The 20,302-nt window shown below is 44.9% G+C and overlaps 1 protein-coding gene across 4 annotated transcripts in view; it reads left to right on the forward strand.

The window, feature by feature from the left end:
- Nucleotides 1-20,302, forward strand: part of add2 (adducin 2 (beta)) — a 149,177-nt gene that overhangs the window by 13,195 nt on the left and 115,680 nt on the right. The window contains exon 2 of one of the 4 annotated variants that reach the window (XM_063057086.1): nucleotides 8,439-8,501. The exons of the other annotated variants lie outside the window; for them this stretch is intronic. The gene's annotated coding sequence lies outside the window, so the exon portion shown is untranslated. The remainder of the gene's footprint in view (nucleotides 1-8,438; nucleotides 8,502-20,302) is intronic. 4 annotated transcript variants of the gene reach the window in all.

A 20,302-nucleotide genomic window follows, 5' to 3' on the forward strand; every position in this document is an offset into this window, starting at 1 on the left:
ATCACCGTCTGGTAGGGTGGGGGGTGGCTACTGCACAGGATCAAAAAAGGCTGCAGAGAGTTGTAAACTTAGTCAGCTCCATCATGGGCACTGGCCTCCGTAGTATCCAGGACATCTCCGAGGAGCGATGCTTCAAAAAGGCGGCATCCATCATTAAGGACGCTCATCACCCAGGACGTGTCCTGTTCTCATTGCTACCATCTTGGAGGAGTTATGAGAACCTGAAACCACATGCTCAATGATTCAGGATCAGCTTCTTCCCCTCTGCCATCCGATTTCTGAATGGACATTGAACCTGTGAACACTACCTCAATACTTTTTATTTTTATTTTTTCACTACTTATTTAATTTAACTATTTTTATATATTTACTGTGGTGCAGTGACCTGGCTGGTGGCATAGTGGCATCAGCGTCGGACTTTGGAACGAAAGGTCCCAGGTTCGAATCCAGCCGGCTCCCCTGCACGCTTTCCATCTGTGCTGGGTTACGAGCTGGTGATCTTTTTGGAAACTCACCCAGCAGATGGCAATGGCAAACTACGGCTGTATCTTGCCTCGTACGCGATTCCCCACTAAGTCAGGCGTGGAGGGAAATCGTCCACTAACCAGAGAAACTGCGGATGTGACGTACGTACTGTAATTCACAGTTTTTTTCCCTATTATTACTGCTGCCACAAAGACGACAAATTTCATAACATATGCCGGTGATATTAAACCTGATTCCAATTCAGATCAAATTGCCTCTCATCCTCCTTCGCTCCAAAGTTAAGTCTTCGCTCGTTCATCCTTTCCACATGAGACACAGGCTCAACAGCCTCTTTTACCTTTCAGAGCTCATGGGAGTGAAATGCCTAATTTTAAAGGGCATATTACTTAAGGTGAGAGGAGCTGAGTTCTCTCTCTCCACAGATGCTGACTGACCAGCTGTGTGTTTCCAGCAATTTTTAAATTTCAAATTCCCTACATTTGCCTTTACCTTTTTGATCTCGAGGGATTGAAATGTCTTATACGAAAGGGTATGTGTGTATGGTGAGAGGGGCTGAGTTCTGTCTCTTCACAGTGAGGAGGGGCAAGTTAAAATGAGATGTACAGGAGCAGTTTTTTTTTTACAGAGTGGTGGGTGCATGGGATGTACTACCAGGGGTGGTAGTGGAGGCAAATATAACAGGGGCATATAAGAGGCTTTTGGATTGACACATGAACGTGGGGGGGGGGGTTGGGATATGGACATTGTGTAGGCAGAAGCAATTGGTTTTGTTAGCCTGTTATTTAATTAGTTTAAAAGGCCTGTTCCTTTGCCATGTTCTATGTGTGTGGGAAGCAGCAGCGATAGAATCGTTGACGTAAGGAACCTATTCAGGAAGACTTCACAATGGGAAGTCAAGATTGACCAATGCCTACCCGTAATCAAGGACACGTATACAGAAAGGTGCCAGAAAGAGGCCAGTAACATCTTGGAGGATCTCACCCACCCTGCTCATAGACTGTCCACTCCCAGCAGGGAGGAGGCTACGTGGCATCCACACCAGGACCACCAAACTCAGAAACAGTTGCTTTCCCCAGGCAGTTAGGCTGATCAAAACTTCGCGCACTAACCCACCCCTCCACCACTACTTTATGGTTTCCTGTCAGCATTTCCTGTTTGCATGCGACAGCGGCCACACCCTGGGCAACGGCTTCGACAAGCCGGCTAAACCAGGTGAGGGTAGCTGATGGGTCTCAAACCCTCGGTGAGATAGGGAGTTGTCTATCCCAGCATGTGAAGACAGACTCCAGCGGATTGAGCGGACGAGACCAATGGAAGGTCCAACGGTCAAGAAGGCGGTCTCTGAAAGCGTCGTGGAACGTGTAGAGCAGGACAAGACGCAGAAGACTTCCTGGTTATCCACTGCGCCTAGTCCCATCTCCAGCCGTCTAGACTCTGTCTTGCCACTGGATCCAGATGGGAATTGGGAAGAGAGAGTGAGGCTGACGCTGCGCAACTCTCCCTCACTTAAATCCAAATCACGAGCTAGTCTCGACACCATCATAATGGTGTCGAGGTCCTCATCGACGACAATGATGGATGAACAACATGGTTTCCTGTCAGCATCGCCTTATGTACAGACACTCCTGTGCCAAGCGTCACTTTATGGACATACAATCAATCTATGTATATAAGTTATCTTATGTATTTATATTTATTGTGTTTTTTATGACTGTGTTCTTTATCTTTTTTTGTTCTGCATTGGATCCGAAGTAACAACTATTTCATTCTCCTTTTCACTTGTGTACGGGAAATGACATTGAACAATCATGAATCTTCACTCTTGAATCTATTGCCTCCATCTGTGTGCAACAACCCCTCCATAGCACATCATCATTGGCCCAGATTTGTGCTGACGTTTCTGGATTTGGACTTGAATCCACAGCCTTAAATTTGGCCAAGAGTCTGACCACTGAGTCGTGGCCATGAACTACAGTTCAGGAGCATTGCAAACCACACACAAAAAAAAATTGACCATCTATAATCAGACTGTTTTTCTTTTTAGAAAATAGTGAGCTACTATATGGATTTGTAACTATTTAATTGCATTTTATGTTCTCTTTCATCTTCTGTATCTCTTGAAGAAAATGTAGAATCAATATCGCAGCCGCTGTGCCAGATGTTGAGGTGTATCTCATAAAGTGGCTTCTGGATGCAAGTTGTGAGGTTGGAACAGGGTTAGGTGGCAACTTACGTCCAATTACAACTGAGCAAAAACAAGCCTCAATTTACAGAGGCCCTGGCCATAATACTCCAAGGGAAGTCTATAGATATTAGTTGGGGCAGCTGGAGTCCAGAATATTGCAAGTGTATACGCCCTTGTTTAAAGTTGTGCAGCATCTGGGGATACTCTCAGTATCCACAGACCCTTCAATTTAACCTGAGTGGCATTGTAAGGTCTCTGATCAATAATCAAAGACACCGTGAATCGTCAGCAAGTATTTAATTAATTTATTTATGGATACAGTGTGGACAGGTCTTTCTGGCCAATGAGCCGCACCCACCCAGCAACCCACCTATGTAACACTGGTCTAATCATAGGGCAGTTTACAATGACCGTTGAACCTATTAACCAGTCCGTCTTTGGACTGTGGCAGGAAACTGGAGCATCCGGAGGAAACTCGTGCGTTCATGTGCAGCAAGTACAAACTCCTTGCAGACAGCATCAAAATTGAAAACGAATTCCAGGGTGCCCCGAGCTGTCGTAGCACCACACTGACTGCTACGCTACCATGAGCTCGGTGAGTCCAGAGGTGGAAGGTCAGCAACGTCAAAGAAAGACCACAGTTTTCGAGTTGGGAGGTAGAGGCTTGAAGGTCGAGTCAATGAGTCTGAGCCAGACAGGTTGGAGGCCTGATATCTAAGAAGTCTGAGCCAGACAGGTTTGAGGCCTGATGTCTGAGAAGTCTGAGCCAGACAGGTTTGAGGCCTGATATCTAAGAAGTCTGAGCCAGACAGGTTTGAGGCCTGATGTCTGAGAAGTCTGAGCCAGACAGGTTTGAGGCCTGATGTCTGAGAAGTCTGAGCCAGACAGGTTTGAGGCCTGATATCTAAGAAGTCAGAGCCAGACAGGTTTGAGGCCTGACATCTGAGAGTTTGGGGCCAAGAACTGGAGGCCTAGAGTTGGCCCATCTTGGGGTTGGCTGCTTGTTTGTGTGTGTGTGTGGGTTTTGCTGTTGATTTGTTTTGTTGGTGCTTGTGTTGTTGTGTCAAGCATTGTGGGCATGTTATGTTGGTGCCGAAATGTGGGGCGACACTTGTGGGCCGTATCACATCCTTGGGTGTGCAGGTTGTTAACGCAAATAAAGCATTTCACGGTATGGTTCGATCTGAATCTAAATCTGATTAAAGAAAGTCGGCTTGGATTTGCTAAAAGCAAACAACATCAACCAACTTTACAATTTCTTGATGAAGCGTTGGAGAGGTGAGGGACAAGCAGTTGATGGGATACGAATGGACTTTCAAAAGGTATTCAGTAAGGTGCCATGTACTGCAATTGTCATGGTGATTAAAGGTGAAGGAAGGAAAGAGAATGGAGATGCAGGGATATAAACATCAGGTAAGTGTTCATAATAGTTGGAGAGTTTTGTGATTTAGAGGTTCTTTGCAAGTCAAAAATGAGGCATAAATCTTGCCTTTTACAGAAGTTTACAAAAGTTACAAGAAAAAAATACGAACAAGAGAGAGGTGGGAGACCAAAGAAAAGATAAAGAAAAAACTGGGCATGGTGCTCTCAAACTCGGACTAAAGATAACAAAATTCCAGTGATAACAACGAAATCAATAGGTTAATTACGTGCCGTGTCGTATGACAGGGGCGATCATAGTCTTTCCAGGACCACGATTAATCTTGGCAAATTTTTCTACAGAAGTGGTTTCCCATGAATACTCTTCAGAGATTGTCTGCCTGGCGTCAGTGATCACATAACCAGGACTTGTGATCTGCACCAGCTGCTTGTACAACCATCCACCACCTGCTCCCATGGCTTCACGTGACACTGATCAGGGGCTAACTAAGCAGGTGCTACACCTTGTCCAAGGGTGACCTGCAGGCTAATGCCGGGCAGGAGCACTAACCTTTCTTGGTAGAGACGTAGCTCCACCCCACCACCCTAATTAACCCATAAAGTAGCTAAATTCAAGTAATGTGACACCTGCTAAGAAGTTTCAGAACATGCAGAAGCAACTGCACTGTAATTACTGGACAATTCACTCAACGACTACATGTGTATAGCGATTATCTAAAAATACAAGCAAGCATAGGAAAGTTACTCTACAAAAAGAATCAGAACCAGGTTTAATATCACTGACATATGTCGTGAATTTTGTTGTTTTGCAGCAGCAGTGTATTACATAATTTTTAAAAAGTATAAGTTGCAATAAAAAAGATATATAAGTGAAATTAAATAAGTAGCACAAAAAGAGACAAAAATGTAGCGAGGTACAGTGTTCATGGGTTTAATGTCCATTCAGAAATCAGATGTCGGAGGGGAAGAAGCTGTTCCTCAAACATCTTTTGGCTCCTGTACCACCACTTTTATGGTCGCAAAGAGCAGAGGGCATGTCTTTTGGTGGTGGGGTCCTTAATGATGGAGCTCACCTTCGTGAGTCTTCACCTTGTGAAGATGTCCTCAATGCTGGGCAGGCTAGTGCCCTAGATGGAGCTCGCTGAGTTTGCAGCTTTTTTTACTCCAGAGCAGGGGCCCCTCCATACCTTGCAGTGATGTAACCAGTTGGAACGCTCTCCGCGGTACATCCGTAGAAATCTGTGAGTGTCTTCGGCGACGAACCATATCTCCTCAAACTCCTGATGAAGTATAGCCGCTGTTGTGTCATCTTTGTAATTGCATCAATATGTTGGGCCCAGGATAGATCCTCAGAGATGTTGACTCCCAGGCAATTGAAACAATTTGACACATGAATACTGTACAACATAACAAAGAAGTGAAAGAACAGTTGGGGGCACGCAGCAGCATCTGTGGAGACATCTGAAGTAGGACCATGGCCTGGAATACCGACGTGTTCTTTGCCTCCACGGATGCTGCCTGACGCACTGAGTTCAAGGTTCAGAGTAAATTTATTATCGAAGTACATCATTCACACATCTAAGATACAAACTGTGCAAATACAATGATAATAATGTCTATAAATAATACAGTACTAAGAACAAGAGTTGTCTAATCCTTGAAAGTGAATCCAGAACTTGTGGAATTAGCTCAATATTGAGGTGAGTGATGCACTGGTTCAGGAGCTTGATGGATGGAGGGTAATAACTATTCCTGACTCAGCTGGTGTGGGACCTGAGGCTCCTGTACCTCTTTCCTGATGGCAGCAATGAAAGAGAGTATGTTTATGGGTGGGGAGGGGCTTTGATGATGGATGCCGCTTTCTCATAGCAGCGCTCCGTGTAAATGTGCTCAATGGTGGGGAGAGTTTTACCCATGATAGACTGGGCCGTGTCCGTCACTTTTTGTAGGCTTTTCTGTTCAAGGGCATTGGTGTTCCCATACTGGGCCGTGATGCAACCAGTCAGGATACTCTCCACAACGCAGTCTTCTGGCAGTGTGTTTTAATTTTCAGATTCCAATATCTGCTGTCCCTTGTGTCTCCCATGAAGAAACTATACCTTGCCTCCAGCCTGAAAATAATTGAACTTCACAGGGAGTGGTACAAGGGCCACTGCTTTTCTCAGCATAAATGATATGGCCTTGGGTGTTCAGGGCATAGGTCTTGAGAATTTATTCACCTTTATTCCCATTAATTTCTTCCTTTTGACTTTGAAGTGTGGTGAATCTGAGCCCGACCGTCATAGACTTTAAGGGTACGGTCAGAATGGGAGGCAGGTGGAATTCAATACTGGAAAATGTTTTGATGGGAAGAATAAAAGAATAAATGTATAATGGGGGGGGCACAACATGACGCCGGTACAAAAACAGATCTGTGCATTGTTCATTGAAAGTGGTCGAGCAGGTTGAGAAAGTGATTTTTAAAAGAACTCATACAGTATCCCTGGCCTTTATAAATTTTTGCACAGAGCACAAGAGCGGGGAAGTTATGATGAATCTTTATAGAACACTGGTTCAGCCTGAGCTGAAGTATTATGTTCGTTTCTAAGTGTCACCTCTTAGGACAGATTGGAAGGTTTCAGGGAGGGTTGTTTCAGGAACAGAAGAGGTTTGTGAGGGAAAGGGTTTGATTTAAAATCATGCATAGTAAAGATCCTAATGGCAAAGGGTTCCAGAACCAGGGGACATACACTCAATGGCCGCTTTCTTAGGTACATCTGTACACCTCATTCATACAAGTATCTAATCGGCCAATCATGTGGCAGCAGCTCAATGCATAAAAGCGTGTAGACATGGTCAAGAGGTTCGGTTGTTGTTCAGACCGAACATCAGAATGGGGAAGAAACGTGTTCTAAGTGACCTTGACTATGGATGGTTGTTGGTGCCAGACAGGGTGCTTTGAGTAACTCATAAATTGCTGATCTCCTGGGATCTCCTGGCAGCGCGCGTAGCCTGTCTGGTGATATGTCGTATTTGTAAATAGGATGCCGTGCACAATCCTGATTTGATGGAGACAGCCGTGAGAGCATGGAGGAACATCTGGAGTAACTTCGGAAATGCCCGGTTCACTGTCGCTGCTACTGTGCGATTGAGAATCTCCGGAGGGAAGGCCCCAAAATCCTTGGCTTTTCCTGCTGCTGACAACCAGGGCTGGAGTCGAAGCGTTCGGCAGAGATGTTGCTCGGTGTCGGAGGGCTGGTTGGAGGCTCGAAGTTTTCAGACGGACTCAGAATCGGACTGTGGTCTGGTGCTTCCAGGGTTCTGCATCGGCAAGTTTGCGGCGCTGGAAGCTCATGGCAGGGAGAGTTTTCTTCCTTCTCCTGTCTGCGTGAGATGTGGGACTTTCGAGAGACTTTGAACTTTTTACCGTGCTCATGGCCTGTTCTTTATCAAGTTATGGTATTGCTTGCACAGTTGTAACTATATGTTATAATTATGTGGTTTTTGTCAGTTTTTCAGTCGTGGTCTGTCCTGTGTTTCTGTGATATCACACTGGACGAATATTGTATCATTTCATAATGCATGCATTACTAAATGACAATAAAAGAGGACTGCGTGTCCTCATAATCTAATCCAACCTTCACATATACTAGTTCCTAGATTTTAAAAAAAAATGGTGCGAGAAGCAAAAACCACATCCAGTAAGTGGCAGTTCTGTGGGTGAAAACACCTTGTTAATGAGAGAAGACAGAGGAGAATGGCCAAACTGGTTCAAGCTGACAGGAAGGCAACAGTAACTCAGATCACCGCAGTGGTGTGCAGAAGAGCATCTCTGAACACACAACATGTCAAGCTTTGAAGTGGATGGGCTACAGCAGCAGAAAACCACAAACAAACACACGCGGTGGCCATTTTCGTAGGTACTGGAGGTAGCTAATGAAGAATCCACTGAGTGTAAGTGAAGATGTTTGAGAAAAGGAACAAAGATGGGCACGGAATTCACTGCTCTGGAGTGTAGAGGAGGTAGTTTCAATTGTAGTGCTCAGAGAAAAAGACTCTGAAAGGAGAGACCTTTCACGGGTGAGTGTATGAGGCTGGCTGCATTGCTCTTTTATCGACATAGTGCAGATACATTCACATCAAAGTGAATTTACAATCAAGTATATTGTCACAGACAGCTGTGGAGACAAAGTTATTGAGCATTTTTAAAGTGGTGATTGATAGGTTCTTGACTATTCAGGACATCAAAGGTTACGGGGAAAAGGCAGGAGAATGGGATTCAGGGGGACAATAAATCAGCCATGTTGGAATGGTGGGGTAGACTTGATGGGCTGAATGGCCGAACACTGCTCCAATATTTTATAACCTTATATCACCATGTACTCCTTTGAGATTAATTTTCTTGCAGGCACCTGAGTTGTGGAGTCCTTGAAAGTGAGTCCATAGACTGTGGACACAGTTCAGAGTTGAGGTGAGTGATGTCATCCATGCTGGTTCAGGACCCTGATTGTTGTAAGGTCCCGAAGCTGGTGGTGTAAATCCCAAGGCTCTTGGACCTCCTACCCAATGATAGTAGTGAGAAGAGAGCATGGCCTAGGTCAGGGGTTCTCAACCTTTTTTATGCCATGGGCCAATACCATTAAGCAAGGGGTCTGTGGACCCCAGAGTGGGAACCCTGGCCTAGATGGTGTGGGGTGGTGTCATTAGGTTTTCAGATAGCCAATCCCTAGTTGTCCATCCATAATAATAATCCTATCAACCAGCACTTGGTCTATCACTTATATCTACCAGTCCTGATGAAGGGTCCTGGCCTGAAATGTTGACTATTTACTCTTTTCCATAGATGCTGCCTTGCCTGCTGAGTTCCTCCAGCATTTTGTGTGTGTTGCTATATCTACAAGGCCTCCTTTTCTGATGTTGTATCTGCACGAATCATGAATAATTCTCAGTCTCCTTCCTCTGATTGCATAGGGACCAGTTTTCATTTGATTAATATGTCGGAGAGCAGCTGCTTCAAAACAAATTTTTAGCTACCCTCCCCCACCCCCAGGGAAAAGGTCCTAATGACTGTCGTGCATTTCTTCTGCACTGACCTAACATTTGAGTTTCAAGTTTGTTCAAGACCAAGTTTAATTATCATTCAGCCACACATAAATACAGCCAAATGAAACAGTGTTCCTCTGGGGCCAAGGTACAAAACACAATACCAACAGTCATACACGGCTCAAGGTGCAGATAGCACATATCAGGCAGCAGTAAACATACAGCCACAAAAATATAAATTTAGCCCAAGTCCCTGAGTGACACGTCCTGTAAATTGATGGTGTTTGGGTGTTATTAGCAAGAACAAGCAGTTTAACAGATTGTTCATTGTCATTCTTTGGTAGTCAAGTGTAAAGGAGAACAAAATGATTGTTAGTCCCGATCCAATGGAGCATAAAGAACATAATATAAACACAATAAATAGAAATACTTCAGATAGTATATACAAGGACTGATTGTATATATATGAAGTGATGCTAGGTACAGGAGTATCTGTACTTAAGTTGACTCCAACAAGAAATGATGAAGTGTAAAAGTTTTGACCACTTCCTCCGGCAGCGCACTCCAAATAGACTATCCTCTGGGTGGAAGAGTTGCCTCTCAGGTCCGATTCCATCTCTCTCCTCTCACCTTAAACCCATGTCTTCTCGCTCTCGATTCCCCGGCCCTGGAAAACAGACTGTGTGCATCTAGTGTGTCGAACCTAGAGGGGTTGACTGGAAAATTCAAGATTGGTTATTATCATTCTTCAGTACACAAGTGTAAAGGAGAACAAGATGATTGTTACTCTGGATCTGATGCAGGATAAAAACACACTAGAAGCATAAAGAACACAATAAAAAACAATATATAAATAAATCTATAAAACACTGCATGTAACTGTTGTATACATAGACTACATAATGTGATGCTAGGTGATGTATCTGTAATGGTTGTGGGGTGCGTTAATGGGTGGAGGTATTGATGGGTCTGACAGCTTGGGGGATGTGGTCCTGGTGTGGATGCTTCGTAGCCACCTCCCTGATGGGAGTGGGACAAACAGTCCATGAGCAGGGTGGGTGGGATTCTTCAGAAGGGGCTCACTGCCATCGCTGGTGAAAATGTGCAAAGTTTACAGTTTGAGTCGAAGCAGTTTTGTGCTTTTTTTTTGTCTGTTCTGTGAGCTCTGCCGTTGCTTAAGTTCCGTGACCACATGGAGGGGGGATGGGTGGAGGGAATCAAATTAAGCAAATTGAAGACTAAGAATAATTTGCCAAAGATTGGTTTAAGCTGCCAGTTAGCAGCACTGAAGGCCAGCTGGGTCCAATAGTCCGATGAATATATTCTGCAGACTTTATGCTGTCACACGGCACAATGTGTCTGGAGACTACCGAAGTGTCTCAATCTTTTGTCAGAATCAGTTTGGAGGATCCAGAGGCCCTTTGAAGAGCGAGACAGCGACTGATGTCAGGAAGGTTTTTTTTAGTACGCTTGATAAATGGAATGTGCGTTAATTAGACTGACGTCCTGCATCTGTGTCCAGTGAGTTACTGTGACTTGGAATACAATTTGACAAAGATCATTTGTGGCGTTGTCACTCAAAGTCTTACTGCTCGAAGTCGTACAGGTAACAGTTGGAAGAGATATTCCACCAACAAATCATTTTCGTTAAAATGACTGAATTAACTAAGTTTCCGGGTGTGGTTACTCTCTGAATCATTTGGAAAAAGCCAGATCCGTGATACTGCATGAGCTCGTCACTACCTTCTCCAGCAATCAAACAACACTTCGAACGTTGAGCGTTGTGCAAGATCTGAGAGTCTATTACGACTCAAATTATCCGTAAATATTAGCAGATGAGAAGTCATGTTGAAGACACATTGGTGATACGTAGGGCTTTGTTGATGGTACTCCAGGCTCCATATTATTAAAACATAACTTGCTAATCAATCACAAGTTCAGGAATAATGAGGTGGTGGCGGGGACAGCAATGGATGCTCAGTCTCTGCATAATGAGTGCCAGAGGCTAGAGGCAGTGAGCTCTGCATGCTTGATAAATGGACTGTTGTGCTTTGCTGTTCGGTTGGAGGAGGGGTTCTTATATTCCCATTGCATTTTCTCCAGCACCAGTAACACCAACAGACTGGGAGCTGTGAGGAGCGGGGCAGTGCCAGAGTGAATGAATCTGCTGTAGATGGAATAGGTCGGGAAATAAAAGCAAGTATGATAAACAGCAGCCATGACTCCCACACTTCATGATAGGCTTCACTGACTTGCACAGTTCATTAGTCATATGTCATATGATGTGGGTAATGGTCTTTCTATGACCATAATGGTTCTTAGCAAATTTTTCTGCAGAAGTGGTTTGTCATCCCCTTCTTCTGAGCAGTGTCTTTACAAGATGAGCGACCCCAGCTATTATCAATACTCTTCAGAGATTGAGTGGTGTCCTTGGTCACATAACCAGGACTTGTGATATGCACTAGCTGCTCATACGACCATCCATCACCTGGTCCCGTCACCTTACCTGACTCTGATCAAGGTGGGGTGGGGTGGGTTGGGGGGGATAAGCAGGTGCTACACTTTGCCCAAAGGTGACTTGCAGGATAGCGGAAGGAACGGTATACCTCCTTCAGTAGAGACTTATCTCCACCCTGACACCCAGACTTACACAGTAGGAAGCCATGAACGCAAGCGATTCTGCAGATGCTGGAAATCCAGAGTAACACATGCAAAATGCTAGAGGGACTGAGCAGGTTAGGCAGCCCCTACGGAGAGGAATAAACAGTCAACATCTCAGGCTGAGGTCCTGCATCAGTATGAAGCTGTTTTGGCACTTTGGGTCCCTGTTGGCTCCAGGAGTGCAACCTCAGTAGCATCCACTTTCCTTACTTCCCTATACCTTCCTCTCTCCCACTCATGCTCAGCATTATTCATTTTAATTAGTCTTTCTATTAATCTATGCTAATTAGGTCATTAATTTACCTTCTCGTACGCCTTTGGGGTGTGGGAGGAAATCAGTGCTCCTGGAGGGCAAGGTGGTCAAAGGGAAAACTCACAAACCCCACACACAGCTGTGAAGCTTCGGATTGAACCCCGGTCTCTCGGAGCTGTGCTCAGCAACACTCCTTGTCACGCATCCAGATGAGATTTGATGTTGAACATTGATTCTCAAGAGGTAAAGCAAAATCTCACAAGTAACACTAGACAACAAAGACTTTGCTTCCTGAACACTTTTGGGTGTACCTTATGGATTTTGGGGGAGCTGATTGTGAAAATCACCATGAAATTTCATATTCTTGAAATCGCCTATATTTGTTATTTCAATTCATAATTTAAATCAGAATAACTGATGTCAAGATTTTTAAGAAGGCATTTTTGTTGGTCCACAAATCAAACAGGTCATCAATAACAGACAATTTGAACAACTTCTCGTGGGACCAAAGAAAATTGCATGGAAGGCATTCAAGGGTGGTGGTGTAAAATTTTCTTGGCAACTACAGAGCACCAAACCATGTGCTCGTCTCTCACTACTTTACAGTACAGGCGACCCGGGTTCAATTCCTGCCACTGCCTGTAAGGAGCTTGTACGTTCTCCATATGACTGCGTGGGTTTCCTCCGGGTGCTCTGGTTTCCTCCCACAGTCCAAAGACGTACCAGGTTGGTAGGTTAATTGGTCATTGTAAACTGTTCCATGACTAGGCTGGGGTTAAAAAGAAGATTGCAAGGTGGCATGGCTGGAAGGGCCTATCGACAACAAGCAAACTGTCCTGTTCTGGAGAAGGGCAGACTGAGTGGTTTTTAAAACAAAGGTATTTACACACATCTGTGTGACTGCAGTGTACGGGAGTGACAAGCTTGAGATGACTTTGGGAGTGTCTTTTCAGAAGGTCATTGATTGCCGCTGCAGGAGAATTCTCCCTTGATTATTTATAGCAAGCCATGTTATTGCAGGATAGCAGACCTCGCAAGCGATACAGCAAAATATGTTGCTGAAAGATAACACTGCTTGCGTGTTGTGTCACTCACTGTACTGCTGAATAGTAACTTAACGCGTACTGGGGGAGCCGAATTGCTCGTATGTTATGAAGCGTACAGTGTCACTGCAGAGTAACGCACTCGGGGTGGCACAGGAGCGTAACGGTTAGCGTAACACTTCACAGCGTGCCTGCTGTAAGATCGGAGTTCAGTTCCCAGCACTGTCTGTAAGGAATTTGTACATTCTCCCCATGATGGCATGGATCTCCTCCAGGTGATCTGGTTTCCTCCCATATTTTTGGGTTTCAGAATCAGGTTTAATATCATATCGTAAAATTTGATCATTTGCAGTAGCACTACTGTGTAATACATGTAGCCCCCCCTGGCCAACCTCAGGGTTGCTCAGCTCGCTGTCGTCTAGGGAAACAGCCCTCAGCCCCGCCAAACTGGGTAATAGTTTGTGTGGATGCTGTGTGATGTACCCCACCCCGCCCAAATAACAGACAATACACCAGAAACGATTAAATGATTTACAGTTTATAGATATTAGTGGAACTATATAATCAATAGAGAACAAAATATAAAAGGAAAATAAAAGGCGCCACACTTACTAAAGTTCAATCTCTTCGTGCACAAACAGTTGGAGCTCGGGACCCTCCTTCTTCACCCTGCGACCCCTCGGACCACCTCGACCGGCCACCTGGGACCAACAACGGTGGTCGACCAGACGCTCCACACGAGTCCATCTCCGTCTCCCCTCCTCGCCGAACGCCCCGCTCGGGGTCCGACCCCGTTAGCGGACTCACACCACCTGGTCCATTCTCTGTCTCTCTCTCCCGCCTTCTGCCTCAAAACCCCACGCATACAAATCTCCCAGATACACCAAAGTCGTAACAACTATCCCAATTGGTTCGTAACATCCTCTTATCACCCCCTAACCCACAACAAGCTGCTAGCGCAAAGCTTTCTCAGCGTTTAACATAACAAAGAAGCATTCCCAATTATAACATAACAAAGAAGCCATTTTAATTAGCCTCCGCAGTAACATAAAAGACAAAACCCCCTTACATACATAAAAATACTATAAATTACAATGAGAAATATATAATTTAAATTACGTAATGCAAAAAGACAGTAAAATAGTAAGGTAGTGTTCATGGGTTTATAGTCCATTCAGATACTGGAGGAGAATTTGGTCAAGTTTGTTTAATTGCATTCAGCCATACATGAATACAGCCAGATGAAACAACGATCCCTCCAGGGCCAAGGTGCAAAACACAGTACAAACAGTCATTCATAGCACAAGGCACATATAATACATATAAGATAGCAGTAAAATACAGTCACACAAAAAAAATATATATAATCCAAGTCCCTGTGTCCACGAATGTTGCAGCAGTCTGCAGTTGAACACAATACAGCTCACCTTCTGCCGAGCAAACACTGGAATGCAGCACTGATGCTGCCAGCGTGGACACTGTGCCACACCGCCTCCAGCACTGACTCTGACGCCCTTCCCCTGAGCAGCTGCGACCAGGCAATACCGCGGTTTGAGGCCTAATGCTTGCTGTGACCGAGACCACACAGCTCCCTACTGTCCGCCCCAGCCAACCGCCAATAAACAAGTGAACCGGACTTACAGCGCTCCACATCACCAACATCTTGTGATTACAATCACTCGTGGTTAGACTGCCCACTGTCTTTGCTCACCGACTCTTACGCCTCTGTCACAGGCAGCAAATCCAGCTCCTTCAGTTTCTCCACCAACGAGCAACTCGCTGATGGGGTAGACTTGCAGCACTTGAAGTTATTAATGTCCAGCAGGTTCTTGCAAGTGTAAAAGCGTACGTTAAAAAAAAAAGACGACAACACCTTTGTTTGGCCTTGTGAAAGCTGCGGTGTCCGAACACACCATCATCTTACCGGAAGCTGTTCCTAAAATGTTGGGTGTGTGTCTTCAGGCTTTTGTACCTTCGCCCTGATGGTAACGCTGAGAAGGGGGCATGTCCTGGGTGATGGGATCCATAATGATAGATGTTGCCTCTTCAATGCATCGCCTTTTCAAGGTATCTTCAATGCTGGAGTGGTGAGTGCCCATGATGGAGGAGTCCAGTGATTTTTAGTTAGTTGTGGACAAGCTATGTTGGTGTCAGAAGTGTGATGACACTTACAGGCTGCCCCCAGCCCATCACTGACACAAACGTCACATTTCACTGTGTGGTTTAGTGATTCGATGTACTGTACCTGTGATAAATCTAATCTTTTATGTTTTAGACAGTGTTACTGGAGTATAACATTCCTTCATGTTATATTGTATAAGTTGTGGATAACTTGTGTTATATAGAGCCCATTGTAATTCAACGGGTAAGGACTTGATATGTATTTTCAAGTTCAATATTATTGTTGTGATAGGTATGCATACCCAGGGTATAAATGTGATGAAAATTAGATTTCTGCAGCAGCACCAGCAGAGTACATTACAAAATTAGTGCAAACGCCAGTTAACATGAATTTAAATTAACATAAATTATGTATGACTTGTATTCCTGTGCAAATTAAACATAACACTAGTGCAAGATTGTGTGTGTGTGCGTGTGAGAGAGAGAGTGTCTCACACTCACGCACGCGTAGGAGTCCCTGATGATGGATATTGCCTACCTAACCATCTGTCTTTGATAGTGGGGAGAGTTGCATGCGTGATAGAATCGTCTGAGTTCACCACTCTTGCAATCCTATACCAGGCTGTGATGCAGAATAATTTCCACTGCACAATCTTTAGAAGTTTGTCAGATATATCAGTACCATATGTTGTAGATTAATGCTTACTCCTGTTTCATAAAAGCATATTGTTCCTTTCGGTAACCCTCGTGCACTATGTTCCTTCTGTGTTGCTGCTGGATTACAATCCCCTGTGTACTTTATTATATTCGATTTTCTTGCAGGGTAATATCCCCATATGAAGCGCGTTATTATCAGAAGACAACACGTTCTCATGCCTTGGATAGCACAGCATATTACTCGGGTCAACCCATTCTTCCATTTAGGTCTTTAATAAAATCCTGGAAGTGGATAAATCAGAGCACTCTGCCTCTCTGCCTAACAACTGTCTGGATTTAAGACCTGACCTGAATGCAAGCTCTGACCTTTGCAGTTGTCCTGGTTTGTGCTGGGTTAAGTGGTTTGAGACAGGCCAATGTTTAATGATAAGTTATTCAAGGCTAGGGCTTGTAGTAATAAGTAAAACAAACTTCGGCTAAACGTGGACTTCAGCTTGCCAGTCGTAATTTATTTTTTCTTACAGACGGACAATTGTGCAGCTAGTTGTGAAGACTGGACGAAATATTGCTCTTTTTTGATTTGCAAGAGGAATTACTTTCAGCCCTGTTTAAACATTGTGCCTTAAGTGTTCCCCTTACATTTTCAAATGTTTAAAATTATGAGGTGTGTAGATAGGGTAGACAGAGAACATGTTTTTAAGGTTGGAGAGGAGAAAGTTAAAAGTGATTTTTTTTTTGTATACAGGGAGCGGATTACCAGGAGTAACGGTGATGGCAGGCAGTTTGCTAGAGTTTGTGGCTTTTAGATAGAGATGTGGATATGAATGGAAATGGGTGGATATGGAAGATCAGGACTCTACAATTTATGTTCTCAGTGTTATTTATAATTTTTTAAAAATTGCATAATTTATCTACTTTTACCCATTGGTTGTTTTGGCCTTTGTTCGGCTGCTAACTCTTCCCCCTCCCTCCCCTCCCCCCCCCCCACACTAACTCTTTGTACTGGCTATCTATCCTCTGCACTCTCAGGCCTGGTTCCAAAGTCTCGACCAAAAACTCTGACTTTGACTTTGATAGACAGGAGGAGAATGTTTATGATAAAGTGGCATCAAGATCAGTACAACATCATGGGCCAGTGCTTGTACTATGTTCAGAGTATTAAGAGTTGCAGGATTAAATTCATTCGGTGACCTCAAGGATTGCAGAATGTTTGGTATAGGTGAGTAACTTGTACAAGAAAAATGTGTCCAAATCTCTTGCCCTTCCTGACACTGTTCCTCTGTCTGTCTGAGCACATCTCTGATGACAAAATTCTCCCCCAATCTGAGCTAAAACTTGTGGATGTGCTTCACTCAATATTACTTGTTTACAATATGATTTTAAAAATTAACAGTGGTTGGAATCTGGAATACACTGCCTAAGTAAGTGGTAGAGGCAGGGACTGTCTAAACCGGTGGTTCCCAACCATTTTTATGCCATGGACCCCTACCATTAACCAAGGGATCCATGGTTGGGACCCCTGCTCTAAACGTTTAAGGAATACCTAGACACGCACGTGGATTGCCAGGGCAGAGTGGTTTAAATGGAAATGTTTGAGATGGTCAGCATTGACAAGATGGGCCAAAGGGGATGCTTCAGCCCTGTTTATTAAAATGGTTCCAGGGTTGAGAGCTTTGGCTACAAGGTTAGATTAGAGAAGCTGGGATGGTTTCTCCTTGAAGCTAATAAGGTTTGAAGGAGATTTAATAGTTTCCATGAAATGGCTCTCTTGATAAATTGCTTTTGTGGGGGATTTGGACATTGCTGGCATGGGCATCAGTGCCAATGCTTTTCCAACTCTGGCAAAGAATACGTGTGGCATGTTTGCCTTTATCAGTCAAGGCACAAAGTTCAAGAATCAGGAAGACGTATTGCAGCTTCAGACAAGTACGGTTAGACTCCATCTGGAGTCTTGTATTCATTTCTTGCCATGGAAGGTTGTGGAGGATATGGTGAGGTGTCAGAAGAGATTTATTTCTTTATCTGTCTATCTATTCATTTATTGATTGATTGAGATATGGCGTGGTCTAGGCCTTTTTGGCCCTTCAAGGCCACACTGCCCAGTTACCTCCAATTTAACCCTAGCCTAATTATGGGACAATTTACAATGACCAATTAACCTACCAACCATTACACCTTTGCACTGTGGGAGGAAACCAGAGCACTCGGAGGAAACGCACGCAGTCACAAGGAGAATGTGCAAACTCCTTGCAGGCAGCGGTGGGGATTGAACCTGTGTCGCTGGCACTGTAAGGCATTGTGCTACCGTGCCGCCCCTGGTTACCAGGATGCTGTCTGGATTGGAGGGCATGTGCTATGATGCGAGGTTGGACAATCCTGGACTGTTTTCTCCGGAGCCGTAGAGTCCGAGGAAGGACCTTATGGACGTTGATTAAAATTATCAGAGGCCTAGATAGTCAGCTGGTATTTTTTTTCCTCCAGGGTTGAAATGTACAATAGTAGAGCTGAGAGGGAAGGGCGTTCAAAGGAGATGTACAGGGCACGTTTTTTTAACATAGAGTGGTGGTTCTGGAACCTTCTGCCGGCATGGTGCTAGAGGCAGGTGCAGTAAAGATGTTTTAGAGGCTCTTGGATTGGCACAAGAATGTGACAGGGAATAGAACAGAAAAGCCCTCTGTCGGTCAGGGTCGACCATGGACTTTACGTCCTAGCTTGTCCAGATACACAAACCTGGGCAGTACAACAGGGAGAGCAAGCCCACCTTCTCTGTGCGTCTGCTGAACCCGAAGGAACAGCAGATACTCATACAGTTTGGCACCAGCAGCATTGCAGGAGTTACTAGTCAGGAGTGAATTTAGGGATGCCAGCTCGGATTTTTCCCCGGGGTTTACTCCTGAAGCCTTCCCTGTGAGTAGGTATAGCCGCAAGGCACTGGAGGCTTGAGATCAGAGTTTTCCTTCGCGTAGATGAGCTGCCACCATGGCTGATAAGCCCCATCTGGCCGAAGCAACTAGTTTTAAGGCACCGGTAACCCACCTTTGCCCCTTTTCCTGTCTGTGGAAACGGTACCACTGGGCTTAGTAGCTAAGCCACACCTGACGGCCACAGTTGTCGGAAGCTGGTTGAGACACACGCCTTTGGGAGCATTTAATAGATAGTGGGAGTTTATCCCCACTACTTCCCCCCAGCTATGACAACCTTAATGAATAGAAGGATATGCATATCGTTTAGGAACAAGGGATTAGATGTAATTTGCTTAATTATTGGGCACAGCATTGTGGGCCAAAGCGCATGCTGTGTGCTCTTTGTTCTGGCCTCTGTGCTCTTATAACGTGCAATTTAAGGAGAACCTGCAGGTGGCAGTGTTTCCCCTGTACCTGTCCCCTTTCTCCCCCTGTTGTGCGTTTGGGAGTTGCTATTGGTCTGGGCAAGTAGCTGCAATGTATTTTGGAGATGCTGTCTGTGAATACTTTGTGGGGATGCTGGTGGAGAAATGAATGTTTGGGCTGACGGTCAGGCTGCTTTGCCCTGGATGGTGTTGGGCTTCATGGGGTCACCACAGTAGTGTAACACTTTACAGTGCCAGTGTTTACCGACTGGAGTTCGATTCCTGCCACTGTCTGCAAGGAGCTTGTACGATCTTCCCATGACGGCAGGAGTTTCCTCACGTGCTCTGGTTTCCTCCTACATTCCAAAGACGTACGTGTTAGGGTTAGTAGATAATAGGCTTTCTATGTTGGCATTAGAAACGTGGAAACACTTGTGGGCTGCCCCCAGTACAATCCAAGGACTGTGGTGGTTATTGACGCAAATGACGCATTTCACTATATGTTTCGATGTACTTGAGACAAATAAAGCTAATCTTTCTTTATGTTGGACCTGCACTCCTCCAGGCAAGTGTCCGAACCAATGCCCCTCCTCCTCTGTTATTCCCTCCTTTCCCTGCCCTTCCATCTCCCCCGCATGAGTCCATCTGTCCCTCGCCTACCGACAACCTTGGTGCTTCTCCCCTCAGCTCCACTATCCCCCTGCACCCCTCATCAGCTCCCCTCCACTGCCCTCTTCCATGTCCTTCACCTCCCCTTGACCCACCAGGCTCCATCTCTCTCTTCTCAGGGGTGTTGAGAGAGGGGTCACCTGTCAAAGGGCAAACAGCCTCTGACCTGCACTTCAAGCTGAGGTAGAATCTGAATCTGGTTCTTTTATCACTGGCTTCCATGAAGCAAAACAGAGCAGTGCAAAGACATAATAATGACTATAAATTACAAAATAAATAGGGCAGAAGGGAAAATGAGGTAGTGTTCATGGACCGTTCATAAATCTGAAGGCAGAGAGGGAGAAGTGACCCTGAATTCTTGAATATTTCTCTAAAGGCTCATACACTCACGGCCCGTTACACCACTGGCATATCGGGCAGCAATGAAAGTCCTCCATCTCTGTTTGACCTTACTGTCGCGCACGCACACACATATATATAGAAGGATTCTTCATTTC

Source organism: Mobula hypostoma, chromosome 8, assembly GCF_963921235.1.
Source record: "Mobula hypostoma chromosome 8, sMobHyp1.1, whole genome shotgun sequence".
Taxonomy (NCBI): domain Eukaryota; kingdom Metazoa; phylum Chordata; class Chondrichthyes; order Myliobatiformes; family Myliobatidae; genus Mobula; species Mobula hypostoma.